The sequence below is a fragment of the Zalophus californianus genome, chromosome 6, assembly GCF_009762305.2.
Source record: "Zalophus californianus isolate mZalCal1 chromosome 6, mZalCal1.pri.v2, whole genome shotgun sequence".
Classification (NCBI taxonomy): Eukaryota; Metazoa; Chordata; class Mammalia; order Carnivora; family Otariidae; genus Zalophus; species Zalophus californianus.
The window spans coordinates 142,487,778-142,500,680 of NC_045600.1; the positions used below are offsets into that span (position 1 = coordinate 142,487,778).

The 12,903-nt window shown below is 42.1% G+C and overlaps 1 protein-coding gene across 1 annotated transcript in view; it reads right to left on the reverse strand.

Moving 5' to 3' along the window:
- AP3B2 (adaptor related protein complex 3 subunit beta 2) overlaps positions 1-9,313 on the reverse strand; it is a 61,756-nt gene extending 52,443 nt beyond the window's left edge. The window contains exon 1 of the mRNA XM_027569610.1: positions 9,204-9,313. The gene's annotated coding sequence lies outside the window, so the exon portion shown is untranslated. The remainder of the gene's footprint in view (positions 1-9,203) is intronic.
- Between the last annotated feature and the right edge of the window lie 3,590 nt (positions 9,314-12,903).

The following is a 12,903-nucleotide window of genomic DNA, read 5'->3' on the forward strand; positions in this document are numbered from 1 at the left end:
GACCCTGGGATCATGACCTGAACCGAAGGCAGACGCTTGACTGGGCCACCCAGGTGCCGCAAAACTGTATGTTTTAATCAGCTCAGGCTGCCAAAACAAAATACTAATGAACTGTTGGCTTCTCACGGTTCTGCAGTTTGTAAGTCTTAAGATCAGAGTGCCAGCATAGTTGAGTTTTGCTGAAGGGTCTCTTCCTGGCTTGCAGACAGCTGCCTTCTTGCTGGGGAGCAAGAAGGTGGGGAGGAGAGAGTTCTGGTGTTTCTTCTTATAAAGGCACTAATCCCATCAAAAGGTCCCCGTTCTCCTGACCTCATTTAAACCTAAATATCTCCCAAAGGTCCCATCTCCAAATACGATCACATTCAGGGTTAGGGCTTAAAATATAATTTTTTTTTTTTTTTTACAACATATACATTTTTTTTACAGAGGAAGTGAATCACTATGTTGTACACCTGAGGCCAATGTAGAATTGTCAACTATACTCAAATAAAAAAAATTTTTTTAAAACATACACATTTTCAGGGGAGAGGGCACATTTCAGTCCACAGCATTGTACCTACTCAGGAGTGTCCCTTCTTATGATAGTAATGATCAAACTCATAAACAATTTGAGAATTTGTTAAGTGTCACACGCTTATATGGGTAGGTGCACTTATTATATAGGTGAGGGAACTGGGTCTAGCTCATTAACTAGACTCTGGTTACAGCTAGTAAGCTGTCGTAGAGCTAAGATTTTTAGCTCAGGCAGTTTAACTGTAAAGCTCAAACTCCTAATTCTCTCCCTATACTGCCTTAACTGGAGGAAAAATCATTTTGAGATCTGAGGAACCGAGTTCAGGAATTTACTATTTTAGTTGTTACACTTTTGGAACTGGGTAGAGAAGAGTTCCAAACATCAAAGTGATTCTTTTGATAACTACTTATAAGAAAATAAACCAGACCAAAAAAAAAAAAAGGCTGACAACAGAAAGAGCTAAGAGAAAAGCACAACTTTGGAGAGTATACAAACACCAGTTCGAAGGGGGTGACTCTCTGAGTGCCAATCCAATGAGACACACCTTGCAGAAAGCACCTGGAAGTGATGACCCATCCAACTTGCCACGCAGGAACCGAGTAATGATGGATCACTCCCTGGCTCAAGTGAGGGCCTAGGGAACCAGCACTGATTCAGATACTGCTGGTGAGTGTATATCTGCATTCCTCCTGGAGAGGAAATTTGAAAATACCTATTTAAAGCTTCATATGATGTTCTCTTCACCAAATAAATGTAGGTACTTAAAAAGTCAAGATGTACACAAAAGTTATGTGCAAGGACAGTCATGATATTATTTCACAAGTCAATTTAAATATATTCTGGTTATTAAAAACATGCTAATTTTTAAAAAGTTCAGAAGATACAGAGATGTTTAAGGAAACTGAAACAAAGAACTTTGGATATTACCTCTCAGATTTAACCGCTGTTATAATTGGGCTCTCCCCTCAGTCACATGTATGAATCTAGTTTATACTTTTATAACTCGTTGCTTTTTAACTTTTTAAAAACATACTCATCTTGGAGAGTTACTGATGCCAAAAATAGATTCATATCACTTTTAATGAATGCCTAGTATTTGTTGCATGAATAAAGCATCATTTAATCAACTCTTGGTGGACTTTTATTTGTTTTTAATGGTGGAAATCAGAAAGCAGTGGCACCTGGCTGGCTCAGTCAGTAGAGCGTGTGACTCGGGGTCGTGAGTTTGAGCCCCACGCTGCGTGTAAAGATTACTAAATAAAAAACTTAAAAAAAAAAGGAAAATCAGAAAGCAGTGACACAGAATTATTATATTTGCAAGACTGAAAACACTGACTTATCTCACCCTCCTAGAATTTCATTAAAACAGTACTTAAGAGATAAAAAGAGACATAAAGATCAAGACAAGAGAATGGAAAAAAAGGACCATCAGTGGATCAGAGATTTCAAAATACTTGCGAAGACAGGAAGCTGATGAGGAATGAAAACAGCCAGGGGGAAGTAGTAGAAACTGTGGAGGGTGAGATAAAACCAAGGAAGAAACCAATGTGCTCTACAGATTGCTAGAAGGGTCCAGAACCAGGAACCACTGAGTGCGGGGATGAGAGGCAGGGCCAAGAAACCGCATATGAAATAGGTGTCCCTCTCTCCAACCCAGCACAGAATGCCTCACAGCCACATCTACCCCCAGGATGGGAGAAGGAACGGAGAACACTCAGAAATTCTCAACCCACAGATACACAGAAAACACTGAAACGTTATTCTGTACATACATTTAATGGCTCCATAGAAAATACCCTGCATTCAGCCACTTAGGACAAAATGCCAGCACTCCTGCCCCATCATCTTAGAAGCTGACAAGTCTCTCCTGAGTACAGAGAGGTGATAATCCATTCATTACCTCATTCTTAAATATGAACAATCAAGACCCTCAGATATTTGAGGAGGTTTCCAGGATGAAAAGATGGAAGTATCATCTTCCAGTAGAAAGATTAAAAAATAAATAAATAAACAAGAAACCACCCTGATTGTGAAGGGAAGAATTAATTCAGGGAACAGGGGAAAACAGACACATGGAAGAAATTTCACCCTTAAGCCAGTAACAGGATGCTACAAAGGAGTCACAAAGAACAAAAACTCCTGAAAGGTCAAAGTAGGGCTGAAATGAAGTCAATAGAAGGGCATGAAGATAAAAACTGATGCGATCTTCAACTAAATAGCTGAACACGCAAATGGAGAGAGAGACAAGAGACAGAAAATTAACCTGGAACTTCAACCCTGAATTAATAGACATTCCAGGAAGAACGTAAATAATAAAGTGAGGAAATTAGAGAATTTCTCACAATTGAAGGGCAAGAGCCTTCAGGCTGAAAGGCCTTACTGATCACTCAGGACCTGGTGCTGGGGAGAGGGGACCCCTGTGCATGCCGGGGGGGCAGCCGCAGAACAAGCTGGGCGGGTCCCTCCAAAGGTTAAACATACAACTACCACAGGCCCCGTCAACACCACTCCCAGGTATTGTCCCAAAAGGACTGAAGCAGGCATTCGAATGAAAACTTGTACACAAATGTTCACAGCAGCACTATCCACAATAGCCAAAAGGTAGAAAGGACTTGAATGGCTATCAACTGATAGACATGTCCATATAATGGAGCATCAATTGGCCATAAAAAGGAATGAAGTACCTGATAGATGCTAGCACATGAGTGAACCCTGAAAAAACTGTCCTAAGAAGCCAGTGACACAAGAACACTCCATGTACACAAAATGTCCAGAAGATGCAGATCTCCAGCAACAGAATCTTTTGTCTACAAAGTATTCCGATCAGTGGTTGCTTAGGTTGTGAGGAAAGGGGATGACAGCTAAAGGGTAGGGAGCTTCTCTTTGTGGAGATGAAAATGTTCTAAAATAGGCAGTGGTAATTGTTGTGTGCATCTGTGAATACACTGAAAACCACTGAATCGTACACTTTAAGTGGGTAAGTTGTATGGTTGTTAATTATATCTCAATAAAGTTTTTTTAAAGAGAGGGATTAATCACTTCAAATGCCTGAAAGAAATCTAGAGGTAAGTATTCTTTGGATGGGGCTCAGAAGACAAGGTGAGGAAACAAAGTCCAATGAGGATGAGAAGGAGAGGTGGGGCATCGGAGCCCAGAAGAACAAGCGAGTCCCAGATGGGAGAAGACCTCTTCCCTCTGATAGGGTGGAGGTAAGGGTGTGTGCTGAAGCAGTGTAGACAGCAGTGCTCTCCTGAAAACGGAGAGGAGGCAGAGGCTGCCTCTCGCGGTTAGGTGAGGGTGGAGGGGGCGCTTGCAGGGAATCACACGTTCTTCAACATCGCTGGAACACAGCACCCAGCATTTAAGTGACTTGCCTGAGCGCTCTCCCAATGCACTGGCAGCAAGCACCTGCTGTCAGACTGGGTCTCCCTTCTCTCGTCTCCCCTGTTTATGCAAGTTATCTTGAATTCATTTACAAAACATCTTCACACACCAAGCATCCAGGCGTTGTCCCCAGTATTCCTCACACAGAAAACCTGTTTTTACCACCTTTAATCATCCAGGCATCACTCTCGTTCTGAGATTCAACTTCGCATTGAGAGAAATCAGAGTCCGAACACTGATTTAAAATTTACAGGTCACGGATTATGGGAACGCTTTCCACAAAGTTCACACAGTCACAGGGTAGAGGTCATTCTGCTTCTGCTCTGCTGCCTATAAAGCAAGTCTTCCAACCTTGATGCCAAGGCTTCTTTCACAACTCCAAGTCTATCGGCTACAGAGGAGGAAGAAAGGGAGGTGTATCACAGGAACTCAAATCTGACCGTATGATTAGGGAAGGAGGCAGGGCAGTGGAAAGAGAAAAGCGGGGGAAACGAGGTAAGCACCACTGGTCCTAACCTGGAGCCTCTTCAGTGGGAAATTGAGGGAAACTGTGGACAAGGGCCCGTGTGCTTTTGGCCCCAGAACTCCCATCTCCCAACTGGCTGTTGTTGGGAGGACCCAGGGACTAACATGAACGGAGGTGATTTGCTTCCTGTTTTCAAGCCTTCCTGTGTTCACCCTCTCCCCTCTGCGCTTGGAGTAAAAAGAACACCTTTCTCCCCTCCACTGCAAGAGCGCTAGCAGGACCTCTGACCATATTAGCTTCTGATAACTCAGAACTAGTTGGGCAGCGTCGAGGCAGGACGTGAGGACGCAGGCTGATTTCTGGCAGGACAAAAAAAGCGAAAGCAAGGAGGTAGTGGGTCTGGGTTTTAGTCACCTCAGAACCTTTCCAGGACAAATACTTATAAAAGGAAAATAATCTTTACTAATGCAAAGTCTAATCCATAACTTCCTGCAAATCTGCTTGTGATTCCTTAGAATAAAATTAATGACAACTGACAATGGTGATACCACAGTATTGGGAACTACTGTTTCACATCACATAACATTAAGGGTTTTTTTTTTTTTTTTTGCAACATAAAACTATCCAAGCTCTAGGCCTCCATGCATCTGCAGATCCCCTCAGCACGACAGCTGGCTTTCTGCATGGTTACTGCTAAACTTTCCAGGTGAAAAACTAAACCCAGATTGCTCATTTGTTGTATCTATAATTTCTTCTTTTATTAGAAATGAAACTTAAAGTAATATAACAGATTTAAAATAAAGAGGTGAGCTATAAGAAACCAGAGAGGTAAACAAAATAAGGAATGGTAACATTAACATCAGATAAGGGGATATTGGTTAGACGTAAGTTAAAAGCATTAAACAGGATAAAAAGGAACTTAAAAGAAGACAAGGGATAGTCTTTTTTTTTTATGTTATGTTAATCCCCATACTTTACATCATTAGTTTTTGATGCAGTGTTCCATGATTCACTGTTTGCATATAACACCCAGTGCTCCACGCAGAACGTGCCCTCTTTAATACCCATCACCAGGCTAACCCATCCTCCTACCCCCCCTCCCCTCTAGAACCCTCAGTTTGTTTTTCAGAGTCCATCGTCTCTCATGGTCGTCTCCCCCTCCGATTTGCTCTCCTTCATTCTTCCCCACCTGCTATCTTTTTTTTTTCTTAACATATATTGCATTATTTGTTTCAGAAGTACAGATCTGTGATTCAACAGTCTTGCACAATTCACAGCGCTCACCATAGCACATACCCTCCCCAATGTCTATCACCCAGCCACCCCAATCCCTCCCACCCCTCACCACTCCAGCAACCCTCAGTTTGTTTCCTGAGATTAAGAATTCCTCATATCAGTGAGGTCATATGATACATGAAAGAAGACAAGGAATAGTCTTGTGTGAACCACTGACACAGCAGTTAAATATATAAAGGAAACCTTTCAGAAATTCAAGAAAAACTTGTTTAAAAATGGTGGAAATTTTAATCACACCTCTTCTAGAATTAGACTGATCTAGGAAATATATCAGAGAATTGGAACTCTAAAATCAATAAACGTGAATACTAAAACCAGTAAACCTGATGGAACAGAGGCATAGAACTTTTTAATTCCAAGAAGAAAATATACATATTTTAATACCCACGGAATGTGTAATCATTGATTATGTACTTGCCAAAGAGGAAATGCTTAGTTAAAACATATGGAATCTAATTCTCTGATCACAATAAAACTGGAAAATAATACAAACATGATCACCATCATGCAGTGCACTTGACCTTGCAGAGTGATGTATGTCAATACATCTAATCTCTCAATAAAACTGAGAAAAGAAAATGATTGAAAAACTTAACTATTTAAAAAAAATGATATCCAATCCTGAATAACTCTTGGATCACATGAAAAAAAAAATGACAAAATTACAACATATGTAAAAAGCAATGAAAAAGAGAACACTTTATACCAAAAACTATGCAACATAAATACAAGTTGTATTCAGAGGCAAATTACTGCCTTAAGAAGTCTTCATCAAAAATGAAAGATTAAAAATAAAAGAACTTAAAAAAATAAAGGCTCTTAGGTTAATATTAAGAAATTGGAAAAGAACACAAGAGAGTAGGAAGAGGGGAAAACAGAAAACAGTAAGAGCAGAAAACGCCAAAGCCGATTCTCTGAAGCACTCAACAAAAGAGAAAAATCCTCTGTGAGTCTGATTCAAGAAAAAAGAAAACAAAAATATGTAAGGTTAGGAATGAGGAAGTGAACAACTCACGTGCAGAACAGATTTTAAGAATCACAGTAGAATTTCATACACAATACAGTGGACAACTAATTTGGAAAACCTATTGAAAATGGAAGACTTCCAAGCAAAATATAAATTACAGTTGATCCCCCACAAAAGAGAGGAGTTGACTTTTTAAATGATCATAGAGGAGTGTGGACACATCATTTGAAATCCAACATGTAATACTGCATCACATAACAAGAGTTTCACAATTGATTTCTCTCCTTGGCTTTAAAAGAGCAAATAATTCTGAAGTTGCTTAAATTATTTCAGATCATTACCATATAGACCAAAGTAAAATATGAAATGATCCCTACAGTTATTTTAAGGGATCCAGTATAATTTTAAATACCAACATGTGATTAACACAGTACCAAAAAAGCTCCCCTATATATCAGTCTGACTAGTAAGACACACATTCTAAATAAAATACCAATAAATGGCACCCAAGAGTGTATCAAAATATACTCTGACCAAAGAGAATTACTTGGAGATCCCATCAGTATTTTAGTAGGCACTGTATCAAAACCGTTTCTTAATTTATGATAAACTGATATATTTAAAACACTGAATTTCCCATACTGGAACATGGAATCTCCATTTGCCTGTCTTTAATGTCTTTTCATAATTCTTCATATTTCTCATAAAAAGTCTCTTTTGTGCAGTGTCTTCATATTGGGTTCCATTTTTCCCCTGTTTTATAAGTGGTATATAAGAAAAACTTAAGTGTCTGTATGTAATTTATTTAACCACTTTGCTGAACCATTTAATTAGTTCTAATAATTTGTAATTTCATTCTTTTCCATTTTCTAGAAATAAAATCTCATCATCTAAAAATAGTATCTTCACTTCTTTTCTAACATTTTTGTCCTTTACTTGTTTTGGCTAGAAAAGCTAGCACCATGTTGAATATTAGTAGTGAAGGTAAATATTCCATTTCTTTCTGAGTTTAGTGAAATGTTTCTACTGTTTTATCATTAAGTATGAAATTCACTATCAGTTTAAGTGCTTTTATCAAGTTGCTATTTGTCTATTCCCATTTTAAGTGTTTTCGATCAAAGGAGGTATTGAATATTTTCAAAAAACACTTTATCAATTGAGACGATCGTATAGATTTAAACCTCATACAGATTTAAGCTACAATACAGTGATTTATAGAAACAGGCTTTCTAATGTTAAATCATTTCCGGGATAAAACCTTTTTTGTTCCAGATGGAGGGCACGACTGAATTTGCTAATATCTTATTTTAGGGCTTTGTATTTATGGGGGTTTGGTAGTTTTTTCTTCTTGTGCTACCTTTGTCAGGTTTTGGCATTACTGGGATGCAAACATAAAATGATCTGAACTCTCCTTGATGGCAGCACTCCAGAAATAAGGGACAGCATGAGCAGAGACACTAGGATGAAAAATAACAGGGTATGCTCAGAGAATAGGATTTAAGACTTCTTAAAATGGACTAAGTAACACAAAGCAGGTTTGACTCAAGTTGCTAGTTAATCTTCAAAGCACAACTCCTCTGGCAAAACACTTTGATTTACTGCTCATTTTACATACAGAATAGAGTCCAAACTCTTTAGCTTATATTCAAGATCCCTCCTGCTTTACTTCACATTTCAACCTGTGTTTTCTTGTCTGTGATGTTTGTTTGCCTAGAATGCTGGGTATGAGCTATGATGGCACATCCAAATCCTACCCACCTATCAAGGGAATAGCTCAAATGTCCACGAAAACTTCTTGGGTCCAACTGAACTCCGTTTGAATTCCTACGTACTACAGCAAATTCTCAGCTTTTGGCTTGCCAACTTCTTAAGCTCTTTGACAGCTATATGAGGTTGGCCAGTGTCACCCCCGCCCCCCCGCCCCAATTCATGTCCTTCCCAGAACCTTAGAATGCGACTTGATCTGGAAACTGTCATTGCAAATGTAATTACTTAAGATCAGGTTATACTGGAGTAGGGTGGTCCTTTGTCCCGGAGGACTTCGTCCTTTTAAAGAGAGAGAGAGACACACAGAGAAAACACCCTATTGGAGTTAAGAGATCCGAGTGATGCAGCTACAAGCCAAACAACTCCTAGGATGGCTGGACACCACCGGAAACTAGGAAAGGCAAGGAAGCCTTTTTTTACCTAGAGTTTCAGGGGAAGCATGATCCTGCCGACATTTTCATTTCCGACTTCTTGGTTCCAGAACTTTAAGAGAATAAACACGTTGTTTTAAGCCACCCAACTTGGGATACTTCGTTACGACAGCCCTTGGAAACTAAAACAAGGGCAATTTTAATTTGTAATTTCTCTTCCTAACCCCAACAGCGCTATGTCCCTAGTCCAGGTGAGAACTATGGAGATAACTCAAGCACTTGCATGAGTGGACAACAGCAGTAGTCAGGAATTACCAGACGCTCATGAGCTCCTGCTCTGTAAACCACGAACAGCTAATGCTCACTAAGCGGTAACCATTATGACTGCAAGGTATGCGGCTACGCAGATAAACGGAAGGCAGAAATTAAGTAAAATACCGGGCAGCTGGCGGGGGGAAGGACCTCCATCCCCCGAAGGACGCTCAGGAGGGAGTTCTTGAGGAGACGGGAGTCTCCAAGCCGCTCTCCCAGGCCCCGCTGAACAGCTCAGCCCTCTCCCCACTCCCTCCCCCCCCCCCCCCCCCCCCGGGAGCCCAGCAGCAGCGACCTCAGGCCAGGAGTCGCTCCTACCCACCCCCGCCGCCACTGACTCGCATCCGCGCGCTGCCGCGACGGCGCGTCCCGCTGTGATATGCTGTTGCGTGGGGGCGGGACTTCCTCCCCACGCCCGGAAACCGGAAAGGGCTCTTCCACCGGAAGGAGAGAGGAGGAGTCGCCGCGATTAGACGCGGGAGGGCTGGCCTAGGCTGTGGCGTGAAGTGAGGCTACTGTCTGGCCACCGGCGGGGCGGGCGACGGCAGCGTCCTAGTAGGCAGGCTGGCTGGTGTGTCGGGTTTCCGGGAGTATGGCGGGGAACCGGCGTAGAGGTGAGAGGTCGACGTATCTGTCGCGGGGTCCGCATCACCAGCGAGCTGGGTCTTGTTCCTAACTCGTGCTCAGCTTTCTCGTCTAAAAAAACCCAGTTCGCTGGTTCACGGAGCTGTGGTGGGGATATATGTGGAAGGGAGAAATACACGCCCAGAGTAAGGTTTAAGGAAAAATCATGCTGTAGGTGAATTTCACATAAGTGGTGGCCTGTGTCGCTTAAGGGATGTGACGCGAGGGCCTGTACGGAACCAGACGGTTTGAATCGGTGACTCCTGCTTGAGGCAGCAGCACCTGTTGCATTAATTTGAAAACATAAACGCACGGCCGGTCGTTTTTAAGCTTCCTCAATCCGCCGGGAACGTCATTTGGTGTCGGAGGAGGAACTGGGTCATCGCCCCTTGGTTCAGTTTAAATTGAAGCATAGAGGAGGCAGGCTGAAAGTCACCTAGCTCATTAGTGACAGAGCCAGGCCTAGGAGCGAGATTTCTTCATTTCCAGCCTAGCATCCTGTCCTCCAGGTCTTAACTTTTTTGGGGGGTTGCTAAGCCGTCTTTTTCAGGGAGTGAGGACGGTGGGGATGCCCGTTTAGGTGCAGTATGAATCCAACAAAGGCAAAGTCAATATGTGTCAGGAGTTAGAACTGTGTCATTTATTTACGTTCTATTTTTTAAAAGATTTATTTATTTATTTTAGAGGGTGCAGAGGGAGAGAGAAAAATCTCAAGCGGACTTCCCATGGAGCCAGACAAGGGGCTCGATCTCATTCATGGCTTGAGCCGAAATCAAGAGTCAGACGCTCAACCCACTCAGCCACCCAGGCACTCCCATTTATTTACATTTTAGATGCTGTGTAGACGGAGAGGAGTCCGACATGTCCCTTCTGTCACTTCCTATTCAGCATTGTATGTGTAGTAACAAAAGGAAGATGGAACTTGAGGACCTGTTACATACCTTTGCACAGAGAGGCCTGAGTTTGATGGATATGTGCTCACCCTGCAAGACTTGCAGCTAACTATTGTCAGAGTTCTCACTGTGAACACTTGCTGTCACAGCCTGTGGAAATGTTTACCTAGAACGCTATCTGAATCAAACCAGCCACAATGGACTTGTCAGTTCGCCACAAGTCCAGGTGAGATGCTGTAGGGTACCCTGCAGTCAAACCTCCGCTGTCTTAGGTAACACTGCATTTGGTGCTCATGCTGTTTAAATGTATTGTGCATTGTCTCTGTCATCGCTCTCATGTTTGTGAATGGAAATGTCTTGTAAGAAAGCGCATAAGCCTTAGAGGTCTACCAAACAACTTGTACATTAGCAAGTATTGAAAAACGTAGGCGAACTCTTACTACTGAGAAACTCATTCAACTAGATTTTCATTGTGGTGAAGCAATGAATGCTCTGTATATTAAGAACTTTCAAACTTTTTGGCCTCAGGACCCTCCTATAAAATTATTGAGGATTCCAAAGAGCTTTTGTTTATGTGGGATTATACATAAAATCGGTATTTTTAGTGTTAGAGGTTAAAACTGAGAAATGTTCTAAACACAAGAATATACAAGCACACGCTGTTGTCAGTGATGAATGTCTGGTTTAACTCTGTTCTGTACGTTCATGGAATAAGAGTGAAAGGGACAAGTAATGTCTCAGTATTATTATGAAAGTAGTTTTGACCTGACTAACCCTCTGAAAGGGTCAGGGGCCCCCGCAAGAGCCACACCCTGAGAACAACTGCTCTGTGCAAAGGTTCCAAAGAAACTTGAGACGATAAAGACATGATTGCTGTTGCAAGTGATGGTGACATGAGCAGAAGTATTACCTTAAAAATGCAGTAACGAGCACAGTCTTTTATTTCCAGGACACGTATAATTCCAGGCACAAGGAACACATCTTCCATTTCGTTTTCCTTTCCTCCTTTTGATTTGTATAGCGCTTCAGACAGCGGTTCAGACTAACTCCTAGAGAGTCCAGGCTAAGGAGAGCAGACCAGCTGTTGAGTGGATCTGGACACGGACAGGCTGTAGGCCGTTTCTGTTCCCCTCACTCCCCTGGCCATTTCACCCTTGCTCACCTTCTCCACCAGCCACCACAGCAGGTCACAGTCTGCATCCCCCTTCTCTCACTTCCAGAACTCGAGACTTTTCAGTGGATTGGTAATGGCACAGAAACGTACCCACTACTGAGTTCATAATGATTACATAAGTAGGTAATCGGTGTTTAAAATACCCTACAGAAATCCTTGGTAGACAGTTATGTGTGGTTATTTTGGGGAGATTGGCTTGAGATTCTTTGAAGGGCTGGGAACAAAGATTTTTATTTATTTATTTTTGGAGAGAGAGAGAGAGAGAGAGCCCAGGGGGAGAGGGAGAAGCAGACTCCTCACTGAGCAGGGGGCCCGACATGGGTCTCGATCCCACAACCTGGAAATCATGACCTGAGCCCTTAACCGACTGAGCCACCCAGGTGCCCCCAGAGTTTTCCAATTTAAAATAATGAAACCTAGGATCTGAAAATTCCATCACTTTTTAGGAAAGGATGAGATTTCAAGAATAAGAGATGCCTCCATATATGTAGGATTTTCACCCTATGTCTGAAATGTAAGTTTGGCTACAATTTTGGAGGAATGAGGAAGTCTCTCCCATAAAATGATTTTTAAAAGACACTTGACATTTGAGGAGGTATCACCTGTGGTCTTTATATTGCCCTGGGGTTGTTGTTACCTTTACAGCATGTCATTTCTCCATGAAAGTCTTAGATTCTCAGACCAGCAGAGAGTCGTGGTGTGGTGTGCTATCAGATCGGGCTCTGTCAGGGCCTTCACTTCCACTCATCAGCCTCCAAACATACAAACCGAATTGATGTTTCAGAGCTTTTAAAATAAGGGCTCTCTTGGGCGCCTGGGTGGCTCAGTTGGTTAAGCGACTGCCTTCGGCTCAGGTCATGATCCTGGAGTCCCTGGATCGAGTCCCGCATCGGGCTCCCTGCTCAGCAGGGAGTCTGCTTCTCCCTCTGACCCTCCCCCCATCTCATGTGCTTTCTCTCTCATTCTCTCTGTCTCTCAAATAAATAAATAAAAAATCTTTAAAAAAAAAAATAAGGGCTCTCTTAAGAATAGTCAAAACTGCAATAAATATTAAACCTGAGTGTTAGAGATCTCTGGCAGTGATGGGAAGGAAGCATTCTAAACATCTTCCTCACACATCAGATTCTGGTAAGCC